Source organism: Arachis stenosperma, chromosome 1 (genome assembly GCF_014773155.1).
Source record: "Arachis stenosperma cultivar V10309 chromosome 1, arast.V10309.gnm1.PFL2, whole genome shotgun sequence".
In the NCBI taxonomy this organism is placed as follows: domain Eukaryota; kingdom Viridiplantae; phylum Streptophyta; class Magnoliopsida; order Fabales; family Fabaceae; genus Arachis; species Arachis stenosperma.
In genome coordinates, this window is record NC_080377.1 from 39,819,277 (window position 1) to 39,832,569 (window position 13,293).

At 38.0% G+C, this 13,293-nt stretch overlaps 1 non-coding gene across 1 annotated transcript; it reads left to right on the forward strand.

The window, feature by feature from the left end:
- Positions 1 to 12,084: 12,084 nt before the first annotated feature.
- Positions 12,085 to 12,192, forward strand: LOC130947900 (small nucleolar RNA R71). The gene has a single exon (XR_009072857.1). It is a non-coding gene; the product is annotated as a small nucleolar RNA R71 (small nucleolar RNA).
- Positions 12,193 to 13,293: the final 1,101 nt, after the last annotated feature.

Genomic DNA, 13,293 nt, shown 5'->3' on the forward strand with positions numbered 1-13,293 from the left:
AATGGACAAAGCAAGTGGTCCCCATCCATCAACTGAAAATCTGTTAATTAATTCGAATTTAAATTCAAATCTTATCTTTTAGGAAAAGATATTATTTTTATTTTTAGAAAATTATATTTTAAATTAATTAGGATTAGTTATAAAAAAAGAAGACTTCTCTTCTATAAGATTAGATTACATTAGAGGGATTCCATTAGGAAATTCTATACAAATTTACATTCTACACTCCATGAGCAACTAATCCTCCACTGTTAAGGTTAGGAGCTCTGTCTATTTGTATGGATTGATTTTATTACTTTTTCTATTTTAATTTATGTTTTGGATTTACATTTAAGAATTGTTTTCGCTCTTTATCTTATGAATTTGGGTGGAATGGAAGTGTGACCCTCTTTCTATTTGAGTTCTTGTAAAACTTGGAAAAGCTCTTTACTTGAACAACAGCTTGAAAACATATTCTCCTAAATTTTAATTATTTGGATTTAATGGGATACATGACATATAATCCCCTTAGTTTTGGGTAACTAGAATTTTTGTAGCATGCAAACTGGAATTTGATCATGTACCCTTTAATTGGAATTAATTGACCAAGGAATTGGCAGTTAATGAATTTTAAAGGAGACTTGGAAGGTCTAAGGAATTAGGGTCTAGTCACATATAGTTTGCCATAAATTAAATCCTACATAATTAAAATAGTTAGTAAGAAAAGTTAATCCGGAAAAATAGATAACTCTGAAGCCTTAACTGCCTTCTTAATATTTTATTCCCAACTTATTTACTTGTCTGTGTTTAATGCTCTTTGAATACCAAAACACTCTTTTCTGCTTGCCTAACTAATCCTATCAAATACTATTGTTGCTTAATCCATCAATCCTCGTGGGATCGACCCTTACTCACGTAAGGTATTACTTGGTACGACCCGGTGCACTTGCCAGTTAGTAAGTGTGGGTTATAAATTCCGCACCAAGTTTTTGGCGCCGTTGCCGGGGATTGATTGTGATTAACAACTATTAGTTGTTTGATTGTTTAGATTAGGCGTTTTAATTTTAATTTTAAAAAAAATTGTTTTATTATTTTTCAAAAAAATATTCCTTTCTTCCGTTTTTTTTCGTTTCCTATTTCCTGTTTCCTTTTTTTATTTTACTCCTTTTTAATTTTTTTCCCTTCTTTAAAAATTTTTTTTCTTGTTTCGCGTTAGCAATCCCCCTCCCCTGTTTCGTTTTCTTTAAATTTTTTTCTCTTTTTTCTTTTATTATTTAAAAATAATAATAAAAAATTTAATTTAAAAAAAAAACTTATTTAATAACGCTAATATTTTTGGTAATTTTTTAAATTAAGTTTGGTGTCCCCGTAGTAATTTTTCTCTTAAAAAAAATATTTCTGTTCTTTCTTATTTGCTTTCCTATTTACCACATGGTGCGTTTAATCCTTTTTGGTGTTTTATGCTAAGGAAAAATAATGGAGAGAGATCACATGGGTTACTACTCACACCCGAGTAGTGATTCATATTATGGTGGATGGAGGAACTATCCAAATTTTGGTTGGCAAGGCCAAAACCAAAGAAACTTCAATGCCCCATGTTCCAACTACCAAGAACCATCATCTTTCTACCCATATCAAGAGCCACCATCAGATATTGAGGCTTCTCAGAAGGAGGGTGTTATGGAAGTAGAAATTCTTAATGCTATTCTTGCCCAGAACAAGCTTATGATTCAGCAAGTGAGTCTACTTACTCTACAGATGAGTGGCATGCAAGTCCCAACTATCAACACCCAACACCCAAATTTTGAGTGGGGAGAGCAACCTCAGAGGCCACAAAATTTTAATCATAGTTCTCAAGGTGTTTTTCAATAGAATAATTCTAATAACCACCAGTTTTAATCTTCTCAGCCTCAACAGAACAATGATTTGGAAGCAATCTTAGCAAGCTTTATGCAGGAAACCAGAGCCTCAATAAGAAACTTGGAAGTGCAAATAAGCCAAATAAGCAAGCAATTAGAAGAAGAGGAAGATGCACAACCTCCAATGCCCTTGGTAAGTAATGAAGAAGAGATTGAATTAGAAGACAGCTACCAAGAGGAAGAGGTTGAAATTGAGGAAGCTTGCAAAGAGGTGGAAAAATTCAAAGAAGAACACAAGGGAGTGGAGCTTGCAAAACCACCATCACCATCCAATACAACATTCAAGTGGATAAAATTTCTACCCTTAATCCTTACTTTCCCATTTGAATATGGGCTACTAGAGACAGATGGTCAACTTAGAGCTCTTTGTGGCATTAAGAGTAAGAGGAAGATGGTTAGTGGCAAGAGTTGTCAAGCAAGGTCCAATATGGTTGCATGCTCCAAATCGAAGTGCAAGGATTGGTATAGAGTTCACTTAACTGGGTTTAGAAGGTTGTTTGGATGTCTCTGTGAGAATTCAGATTGCTTGCCACCGGGTGAAAATAATGGTGATCCACAAGGAGACAGACGTAAAAGCAAGATTTGGGACCCTGGAATTCATTCCCACAATCAACTCTCTTGGGGCCTTGTCACTTGCTTCAATTTATTCAAAGGCATTATACGCCTGGTTTGGGATCCCGGTAGCCATTGGAATTACAAACATTGGTGGGAATTCCTGGATCAGTACAAGCATAAGCCACCATGACAAGGAGATCACCACATGTCCAACTTAAGGACTTTAACTAAAAGTGCTTGGTGGGAGACAACCCACCGTGGTATGACCGTTTCTTTTTAAGTTATTTTTCGTAGTAGTAGTTTTCGCATTTATTTTATTTTTATTAAGTTCTTACTAATTTTCTAATCATGTAGCTATTTTATCACAGGAACCGAACACCTCAAGCTATAAAAAAAGAGGAAGCACATACGACGCGGACGCGTCACTGACGCGAACGCGTCGAGCATATGTTAGTGGAAAAAATAAATTTAACAGAGAGTTGCGCGGGAGTGGCACAAGAATGGAGCCTTTCGCACAAACAAGCCCACGCGATCGCGTACCCCACACGTTCGCGTTGTTTGTGATTTTCGCCATTCACGCGGACGCGTCACTGACGCGGACGCGTGACCTGCAAATTCGACGTAAAAGGGTGTTTGGGCAAAGAGTTGTGCTGGCTTGGGGCAGGAAGTGTGCTAGAAGCACAAATTTGGTCACGCGGACGTGTCCCTGACGCGGCCGCGTCAATTGCACATTTGGCCATCCACGCGTGCGCGTGCATGACGCGAACGCGTCGTATGGAATTTTGGTTCCCAAGCCATGCGAACAGAAAGTCGCGCGGGTGCATGGCTGGCTTCGCACGAATAGCACAAAATCCAGGGCACGCGGACGCGTGCCTGACGCTAACGCGTCATTAAGAACATTCGCGACCCACGCGTACGCGTGCTGCGCGCGTCCGCGTCGCTTGCGCCGCCCAGTTTTCTTCCTCTCTCTCTCAATCCTAATTCTCTCCTATTCTTTTCTCCTCTTTTTTTTTTCTCTCCTCTTAATAATTGTTTCTTCTATTTTCAGTTCTTCTTTACTTGAGGACAAGCAAATCTTTAAGTTTGGTGTTGACGCTTCGCTTAAGGGTTTTTCTATTTATTCCTATGGCACCAAAGAGGGAGGCGAATCATCTTCACTGAGGAGCACAACCTGAAGAATAAAACGACCACTAGGATAACTAAGGTGGTTGAGTTCCTTTCATTTTTTTATTCCTCCTTTCTTTTTCTATGTTATGTTCCGGTTTTCTGCTATTTTACTTTGTCTGCTGCATGATCTTTTATTAGTTAGAATCTTAGGATTAGTTTTCTTTTAATTGCTTTAATGCTGAAAAGATGTTTCATATACCACTCACTGAACTTGAATCTAAAAAGAAAAGAAAAAGAAGTGATGTATTGCATGAGAAATTGAGTTTAATTCTAAGAATAGTCTTATTTACTTAAAAGTGGTGGTATTTTCTGTGATTTTTGAATGCATGATATGAACAGTGCATATTTGAATTTGAATCAAGGGATGTTGATGTATAAGGAACAGGAATTTAGAGAATTATTATGACTTCTCTAAAATAAACAAAAATTTAATCCTTGAAGCAAAAGAAACAGCAAAAGAAAAAATCATTATATAAATAAATAATTAATAATAAAAGCAAGGTCCAAGGCTCTGAGCATCAATGACTAGGGAGGTCGGACATTATTAAAAGCTCAGAGAGTTATTTCCCTAGTCATAGGCTTATGGTATGACTGTGTCAAGTAATCCTTGAGACAGAACACTTAGAGTCGAGACCAAGTGCGTTTAACAGAGTATGCCAAAGGCTTTGAGCACCACTGTCTGGGAGTAACTGAAAGAAAAATCAGAACTCAAAGGGAGTTCCCCGGTTAAGTGCTTGTGGTGTTTTTGTGTCAAGTAACTCTTGAGACAAAACATTTAAAGTCACGGCTAGGCTCAAGGTGCAAAGCACCAAAGAAAAATAAATTAAAGTAAATGTTGCTGTGTTCAAGGATTAAACTGAAATGTAAAGATAAGAGAATTCATAGTATTATCCGGATTCTAATTCTGAATGACAATAACATTCTTGATTCAAAGGAGAGTGAGATGCCAAACCTATTCATGATTACAGTTATAAAACCCACTATAAAAAGAGACATGAGCTTAATCGAACTCTCATTCTCATGCAAATTCACATCATAAGCTTATATTAGTTTTGGTTGCTTGAGGACAAGCAACATTTTAAGTTTGGTGTTGTGATGCGTGAGCATCTTATCTATCTTTTTCTAGTGAATTTGCATCTAAATTGTTGAGTTTAATATTAGAATTAATTATATTTTAGCCACTATGGATGCTATTTTGAGTTTTGTGCAATTTTATTCATTTTAGGTAGCATTCGGATGGATTTGATGAAGTTTCTGCAGGAAAAAAGAAGAAACTAAAGGGATGACCAGCGAAGACCGACGCGGACGCATGGCTCACGCGACCGCGCGGAATGGAGAAATCGCAATGACGCGATCGCGTGCCTGATGCGAACGCGTGGACTAGAATCTGCACAAATGACGCGAGCGCATGGACGACGCGGACGCGTCACATTGCGCGATTTGCAATAATACAGAAAACGCTGGTTACGATTTCTGGGCTGTTTTAACCCAGCTTTCCAGCCCAGAAAACATAGATTAGAAGCTGCAGAATGGACAAAGCAAGTGGTCCCCATCCATCAACTGAAAATCTGTTAATTAATTCGAATTTAAATTCAAATCTTATCTTTTAGGAAAAGATATTATTTTTATTTTTAGATAATTAGATTTTAAATTAATTAGGATTAGTTATAAAAAGGGGAGACTTCTCTTCTATAAGATTAGATTACATTAGAGGGATTCCATTAGGGAATTCTATACAAATTTACATTCTACACTCCATGAGCAACTAATCCTCCACTGTTAAGGTTAGGAGCTCTGTCTATTTGTATGGATTGATTTTATTACTTTTTCTATTTTAATTTATGTTTTGGATTTATATTTAAGAATTTTTTTCGCTCTTTATCTTATGAATTTGGGTGGAACGGAAGTATGACCCTCTTTCTATTTGAGTTCTTGTAAAACTTGGAAAAGCTCTTTACTTGAACAACAGCTTGAAAACATATTCTCCTAAATTTTAATTATTTGGATTTAATAGGATATGTGACATATAATCCTCTTATTTTTGGGTAACTAGAATTTTTATGGCATGCAAACTGGAATTTGATCATGTACCCTTGGAATTAATTGACCAAGGAATTGGCAGTTAATGAATTTTAGAGGAGACTAGGAAGGTCTAAGGAATTAGGGTCTAGTCACATATAGTTTGCCATAAATTAAATCCTACATAATTAGAATAGTTAGTAAGAAAAGTTAATCCGGAAAAATAGATAACTCTGAAGCCTTAACTGCCTTCTTAATATTTTATTCCCAACTTATTTACTTGTCTATGTTTAATGCTCTTTGAATACCAAAACACTCTTTTCTGCTTGCCTAACTAATCCTATCAAATACTATTGTTGCTTAATCCATCGATCCTCGTGGGATCGACCCTTACTCACGTAAGGTATTACTTGGTACGACCCGGTGCACTTGCCGGTTAGTAAGTGTGAGTTATAAATTTCGCACCAGAATACCACAGACAAGGTTTAGACTTTTCGGATCTCAAGAATGCTACCCATTTGATTCTAGCTTATGCCACGAATACTCTAATTGCACGGAATGGAAGCTTTGTTGTCAAGAGAGGCAACCATGCGACGTGATCCAGGAGGCCAAGAGATATGCATTCAAGCTTGTTTTCAAGTAGAACGGAAGTGGTTGTCAGACACGCGTTCATAAGTGAGAATGGTGATGCGTGTCACTTGGTCATCACATTCATCAAGTTGAGATGCGAATGGATATCTTAGAATAAGAATAAGATTGAATTGAATAGAAAACAGTAGTAATTGCATTAATTCCTGAGGAACAGCAGAGCTCCACACCTTAATCTATGGTGTGTAGAAACTCCACCATTGAAAATACATAAGAACAAGGTCTAGACATGGCCGAATGGCCATGCCTCCCAAATAACATGCAACAATCAAAAAAGGGTTCAAAGACCTGATCCCAAGATCAAAGATGATCAAAAGATCACATATGATCAAAAGATGAAAATACAATAGTAAAAGGTCCTATTTATAGAGAACTAGTAACCTAGGATTTACAGAAATAAGTAAATGATGAAGAAATCCACTTTCGGGGCCCACTTGGTGTGTGCTTGGGCTGAGCATTGAAGCTTTCACGTGCATAGGCTTTTCTTGGAGTTAAACACTAGCTTTGGTGCTAGTTTGGGCGTTTAACTCCAATTCTGGTGCCAGTTTGGGCGTTTTATGTCATAATTTTTTTATGCTGACTTAGAACGCCAGTTTGAGCCATCAAATATCAAACAAAGTATGAAATATTATACATTGCTGGAAATCCCAAGATGTCTACTTTCCAACGCAATTGAGAGCGCGCCAATTGGGCTTTTGTAGCTCCAGAGAATCCACTTCGAGTGCAGGAAGGTCAGAATTCAACTGCATCTGCAGTCTTTTTTCAGCCTCTGAATCATATTTTTGCTCAAGTCCCTCAATTTCAGCCAGAAAATACCTGAAATCATAGAAAAACAAACAAACTCATAGTAAAGTCGAGAAATGTGATTTTTGCATAAAAATTAATAATTATATTCTAAAAACTAACTAAATCATACTAAAAACTACCTAAAAACAATGCTAAAAAGCGTATAAATTATCCGCTCATCACAACACCAAACTTAAATTGTTTCTTGTCCCCAAGCAACTGAAAACAAAATAGAATAAAAAGAAGAGAATATACAATGAATCTCACAATATCAATGAAGCTTAGTCCCAAATAGATGAGCGGGGCTAGTAGCTTTTTGCTTCTGAACAGTTTTGACATCTCACTTTATCCGTTGAAATTCAGAATGATTGGCATCTATAGGAACTCAGAATTTAGATAGTGTTATTGATTCTCCTAGTTCAGTTTGTTCATTCTTGAACACAGCTACTTTATGAGTCTTGGTCATGACCCTAAGTACTTTGTTTTCCAGTATTACCACCGAATACATAAATGCGACAAACACATAACTGGGTGAACCTTTTCAGATTGTGACTCAGCTTTACTAAAGTCCCTAGTTAGAGGTGTCTAGAGTTCTTAAGCACACTCTTTTGCTTTATTTGGACCATGACTTTAACCACTCAGTCTCAAGCTTTTCACTTGGACCTTCATGACACAAGCACATGGTTAGGGACAGCTTGACTTAGCCGCTTAGGCCAGGATTTTATTCCTTTGGGCCCTCTTATCCATTAATGCTCAAAGCCTTGGATCCTCTTTACCCTTGCCTTTTGATTTAAAGGGCTATTGGCTTTTTCTGCTTGCTTTTTCTTTCTTCTTTCTTTTTCTTTTTCGCCATTCTTTTTTTTCGCTACTTTTTCTTTTTCACTGCTTTTTCTTGCTTCAAGAATCAATTTCATGATTTTTTCAGATTATCAATAACATTTCTCTTTGTTCATCATTCTTTCAAGAGCCAATAATTTTAACATTCATAAACTTCACTATAAAAAATATGCACTGTTCAAGCATTCTTTCAGAAAACAAAAAGTATTGCCACCACATCAAAATAATTAGACTAATTTCAAGATAAAATTTGAAATTCATGTACTTCTTGTTCTTTTGTAATTAGGAACATTTTTCATTTAAGAAAGGTGAAGGATTCATGAAATTATACATAGCTTCAAGACACAGACACTAGACACTAATGATCATGTAATGAAGACACAAACATAGATAACACATAAAGCATAAAAATAAAAAAAAGAAAGATAAGAACAACGAAATCAAATAACGGGTCCACCTTAGTGATGGCGGCTAGTTCTTCCTTTTGAAGATCTAATAGAACGCCTGAGATCCTCTATGTCTCTTCCTTGCCTTTGTTGCTTTTCCCTCATGGCTATTTGATCCTCTCTAATTTCATGGAGAATAATGGAGTGCTCTTGGTGCTCCATCCTTAGTTGCTCCATGTTGGAACTCAAATCTCCCAAAGAGGTGTTGAGTTGCTCCCAATAGTTGTGTGGAGGAAAATGCATCCCTTGAGGCATCTCAGGGATTTCTTGATGAGGAACTTTCTCATGCTCTTGTTGAGGTCCGTGAGTGGGCTCTCTTATTTGCTCCATCCTCTTTTTAGTGATGGGCTTGTCTTCTTCAATGAGGATGTCTTCCTCTATGACAATTCCAGCTAAACTGCATAGGTGACAAATGAGATGAAGGAAGGCTAACCTTGCCAAAGTGGAAAGTTTGTCAGCAATCTTGTATAGTTCTAGAGGTATGATCTCATGAACTTCCACTTCCTCTCCAATCATGATACTATGGATCATGATAGCCCAATCCACAGTTACTTCTGACCGGTTGCTAGTAGGAATAATAGAGCGTTGGATGAACTCTAGCCATCCTCTAGCCACGGGTTTAAGGTCATGCCTTCTTAATTAAATCGGCTTGTCTTTGGAGTCTCTTTTCCACTGAGCTCCTTCCACACATATGTCCATGAGGACTTGGTCCAACCTTTGATCAAAGTTGACCCTTCTAGTGTAGGGGCATGCATCTCTTTGCATCATAGGCAAGTTGAATGCTAACCTTACATTTTTCGGACTGAAATCTAAGTATTTTCCCCGAACCATTGTGAGCCAATTCTTTGAGTTCGGGTTCACACTTTGATCATGGTTCTTGGTGATCCATGCGTTAGCATAGAACTCTTCAACCATTAAGATTCCGACTTGTTGAATGGGGTTGGTAAGAACTTCCCAACCTCTTCTTCGAATCTCATGTCGGATCTCTGGATACTCATTCTTCTTGAGCATGAAAGGAACCTCAGGGATCACTTTCTTCTTGGCCACAACTTCATAGAAGTGGTCTTGATGGACCTTTGAGATGAATCTCTCCATCTCCCATGACTCGGAGGTGAAAGCTTTTGCCTTCCCTTTCCTCTTTTCTAGAGGTTTCTCCGGCCTTAGGTGCCATAAATGGTAACGAAAAAACAAAAAGCAATGCTTTTTCCACACCAAACTTAAAAGGTTTGCTTATCCTCGAGCAAAGAAAGAAAGAAAGATGGAGAAGAAGAAGAAATGGAGGAGAAGGAGGGTGAAGAAAGGTTCGACCTTTTAAGGGAAAAGTGGTGTGTATGATGTGTGAAAATGAAGGATGGATGAGGGGTTTATATAGGAGTGCAGAGAGGGGTAGGTTCATGTATTGGGGGTTGGGTTTGGGAGGGAAAGTTTTTGAATTTTGAAAGGTGGGGTAGGTGGGATTTTTGGGGAAGAGTGGGTGGATGTGAGTGGTGAAGAGGTGATGGGGAAGAGAGATGGAGGTGATTGGTGAATGGTATTTGGGGAAGGGTGTTATTGGAATGTGTGAAGAAGAGAGAGAGTGAGTAGAGGTAGGTGGAGATCCTATGGGGTCCACAGATCCTGAGGTGTCAAGGATTTCTCATCCATGCACCATTCTGGCGTGTAAATGCCCTCTGAGTGCCAATCCTGGCGTTAAACGCCAGGTTGCTACCCCTTTCTGGCATTTAACGCCAGCTTTTCTTCCCTTTTTGGTGTTGAACGCCAACTTGGTTCCCTTTTCTGGCATTAAACGCCAGTTTGGTGCCCTTTTCTGGCGTTAAACGCCCAAAATAGTGCCAGACTGGGCGTTTAACTCCCATTCTGCTACCCTTACTGGCATTAAACGCCAGTAAGCTCATCTTCCAGGGTCTGCTATTTTTAATGCTATTTTTGAATTTGCTTTGATTTTTGCAAGTTTTTTTTGTGACTCCACATGATCATCAACCTAAAGAAAACATAAAATAACAATAAAAATTTAACATAGATAAATAAAAATTGGGTTGCCTCCCAATAACCGCTTCTTTAATGTCAATAGCTTGACAGTGAGCTCTCATGGAGCTCCACAGATTTTAGAGCATGGTTAAGGCCTCCCAACACCAAACTTAGAGTTTGAATGTGGGGGCTCTGTTTGACTCTGTATTGAGAGAAGGTTTTCATGCTTCTTCTCCATGTGTACAGAAGGAGATCCTTGAACCTTAAACACAAGGTTGTCCTTATTCACTTGTAGGACCAACTCTCCTCTATCAACATCAATCACAGCTTTTGCTGTGGCTAGGAAGGGTCTACCAAGGATGATGGATTCATCATCATCCTTCCCAGTGTCTAGGATTATGAAGTCAGCAGGGATGCAAAGGCCTTCAACCTTTACCAAGTCATCCTCTACAAGTCCATAAGCTTGTTTCTTTGATTTGTCTGCCATCTCTAGTAAGATTCTTGCAGCTTTTATCTCAAAGATTCCTAGTTTCTCCATTACAGAGAGTGGCATGAGGTTTATGCCTGACCCCAGGTCACACAGAGCCTTCTCAAAGGTCATGGTGCCTATGGTGCAAGGTATTAAGAACCTTCCGGGATCTGGTTTCTTTTGAGGTATCTTCACCTGAGCCAAGGCATTTAATTCATCAATGAGCAATGGAGGTTCAACCTCCCAAGTTTCATTACCAAATAACTTGGCATTCAGCTTCATGATTGCTCCAAGATACTTAGCAACTTGCTCTTCAGTAGTAACTTCATCTTCTTCAGAAGAAGAATATTCTTCAGAGCTCATGAATGGTAATAGGAAGTTCAGTGGAATCTCTATGGTCTCTAGATGAGCCTCAGATTCCTTTGGTTCCTCAGAAAGGAACTCCCCAGTGGTCAGTGGACGTCCCATGAGGTCTTCCTCACTGGGAATCACATCCTCCTCATTCTCTCCAGGTTCGGCAATGTTGGACGTGTGGATGGCCTTGCACTCTCTTTTTGGATTCTCTTCTGTATTACTTGGGAGAGTACTAGGAGGAGTTTTAGTAACTCTTTTACTCAGTTGACCCACTTGTGCCTCCAAATTTCTAATGGAGGATCTTGTTTCATTCATGAAACTTAGTATGGTCTTAGATAGATCAGAGACTATGGTTGCTAAGCCAGAATGATTCTGCTCAGAGTTTTCTGTCTGTTGCTGAGAAGATGATGGGAAAGGTTTACTATTGCCAAACCTGTTTTCTCCCACCATTATTGTTATTGAAGCCTTGTTGAGGCTTCTGTTGATCCTTCCATGAGAAATTTAGGTGATTCCTCCATGAAGAATTGTAGGTGTTTCCATAGGGTTCTCCCATGTAATTCACCTCTTCCATTACAGAATTCTCAGGGTCATAAGCTTCTCCTTCAGAGGAGGCTTTTTTAGCATTGCTAGATGCAGCTTGCAATCCAGTCAGATTCTGAAAAATCATATTGACTTGCTGAGTCAATATTTTGTTCTGAGCCAATATGGCATTCAGAGTATCAATCTCAAGAACTCCTTTCTTCTGAGTTGTCCCATTGTTCACAGGATTTCTTTCAGAAGTGTACATAAACTGGTTATTTGCAACTATTTCAATGAGTTCCTGAGCTTCTGCAGGCGTTTTCTTCAGATGAATAGATCCACCTGCAGAATGGTCCAATGATATCTTGGATAGCTCAGACAGACCATCATAGAAGATGCCTATGATGCTCCATTCTGAAAGCATGTCAGAAGGACACCTTCTAATCAATTGCTTGTATCTTTCCCAAGCTTCATAGAGGGATTCACCTTCCTTCTGTTTGAAGGTTTGAACTTCCACTCTAAGCTTACTTATCTTTTGATGTGGAAAGAATTTAGCTAAGAAGGCATTGACTAACTTCTCCCAAGAGTTCAGGCTGTCTCTAGGTTGTGAGTTCAACCATATACTAGCTCTGTCTCTTGCATCAAAAGGGAAAAACATAAGTCTGTAGACCTCAGGATCAACTCCATTGGTTTTAACAGTATCACAGATTTGCAAAAATTCAGCCAAGAACTGATAAGGATCTTCCAATGGAAGTCCATGAAACTTGCAATTCTGTTGCATCAGAGAAATTAATTGAGGCTTAAGCTCAAAGTTGTTTGCTCCAATGGCAGGAATAGAGATGCTTCTCCCATAGAAGTCGAGAGTAGGTGCAGTAAAGTCACCAGGCACTTTCCTTGCATTGTTGGCATTGTTGTTATTTTTGGCTGCCATGTCTTCTTCTTTTTCAAAAATTTCGGTCAGGTTCTCTCCAGAGAGTTGTACTTTAGCTTCTCTTAGCTTCCTCTTCAGAGTCCTTTCAGGTTCAGGATCAGCTTCAACAAGAATGCCATCATCCTTGTTCATACTCATATGAAAGAGAAGAAAACAAAGAAAATATGGAATCCTCTATGTCACAGTATAGAGATTCATTGATGTGTCAAAGGAAAAGAAGAATAGAAGGATGAGGTAGAGAGAAGAATTCAAACTTATAGAGAGGGAGTCCGAATTATTAAGAGAGGATGAATGTTAGTAATTAAATAGAAAGAGATGAGAGAGAGAGTTTTCAAAAATTAAAAAGATTTTTGAAAAGGTGGTTAGTGATTTTCGAAAATTGGGAGTGGAAAAGTGGTTAGGTGGTTTTGAAAAAGATAAGAAATAGCGATTAGTTGAAAAAGATTTGAAAATAATTGTAAAAAGATAAGAAGTTAGAAAAGATTTTTGAAATCAAAATTTGAAAAAGATATGATTTGAAAAAGATTTGATTAAAAAAGATATGTTTGAAAAGATATGATTGAAAAACAAATTTTTGAAAAAGATTTTATTTTTAAAATTTGATGACTTGACTAACAAGAAATTAAAAGATATGATTCTAAAATTCAAATATTGCACCTTTCTTAACAAGAAAGTAACAAACTTGAAATTTTTGAA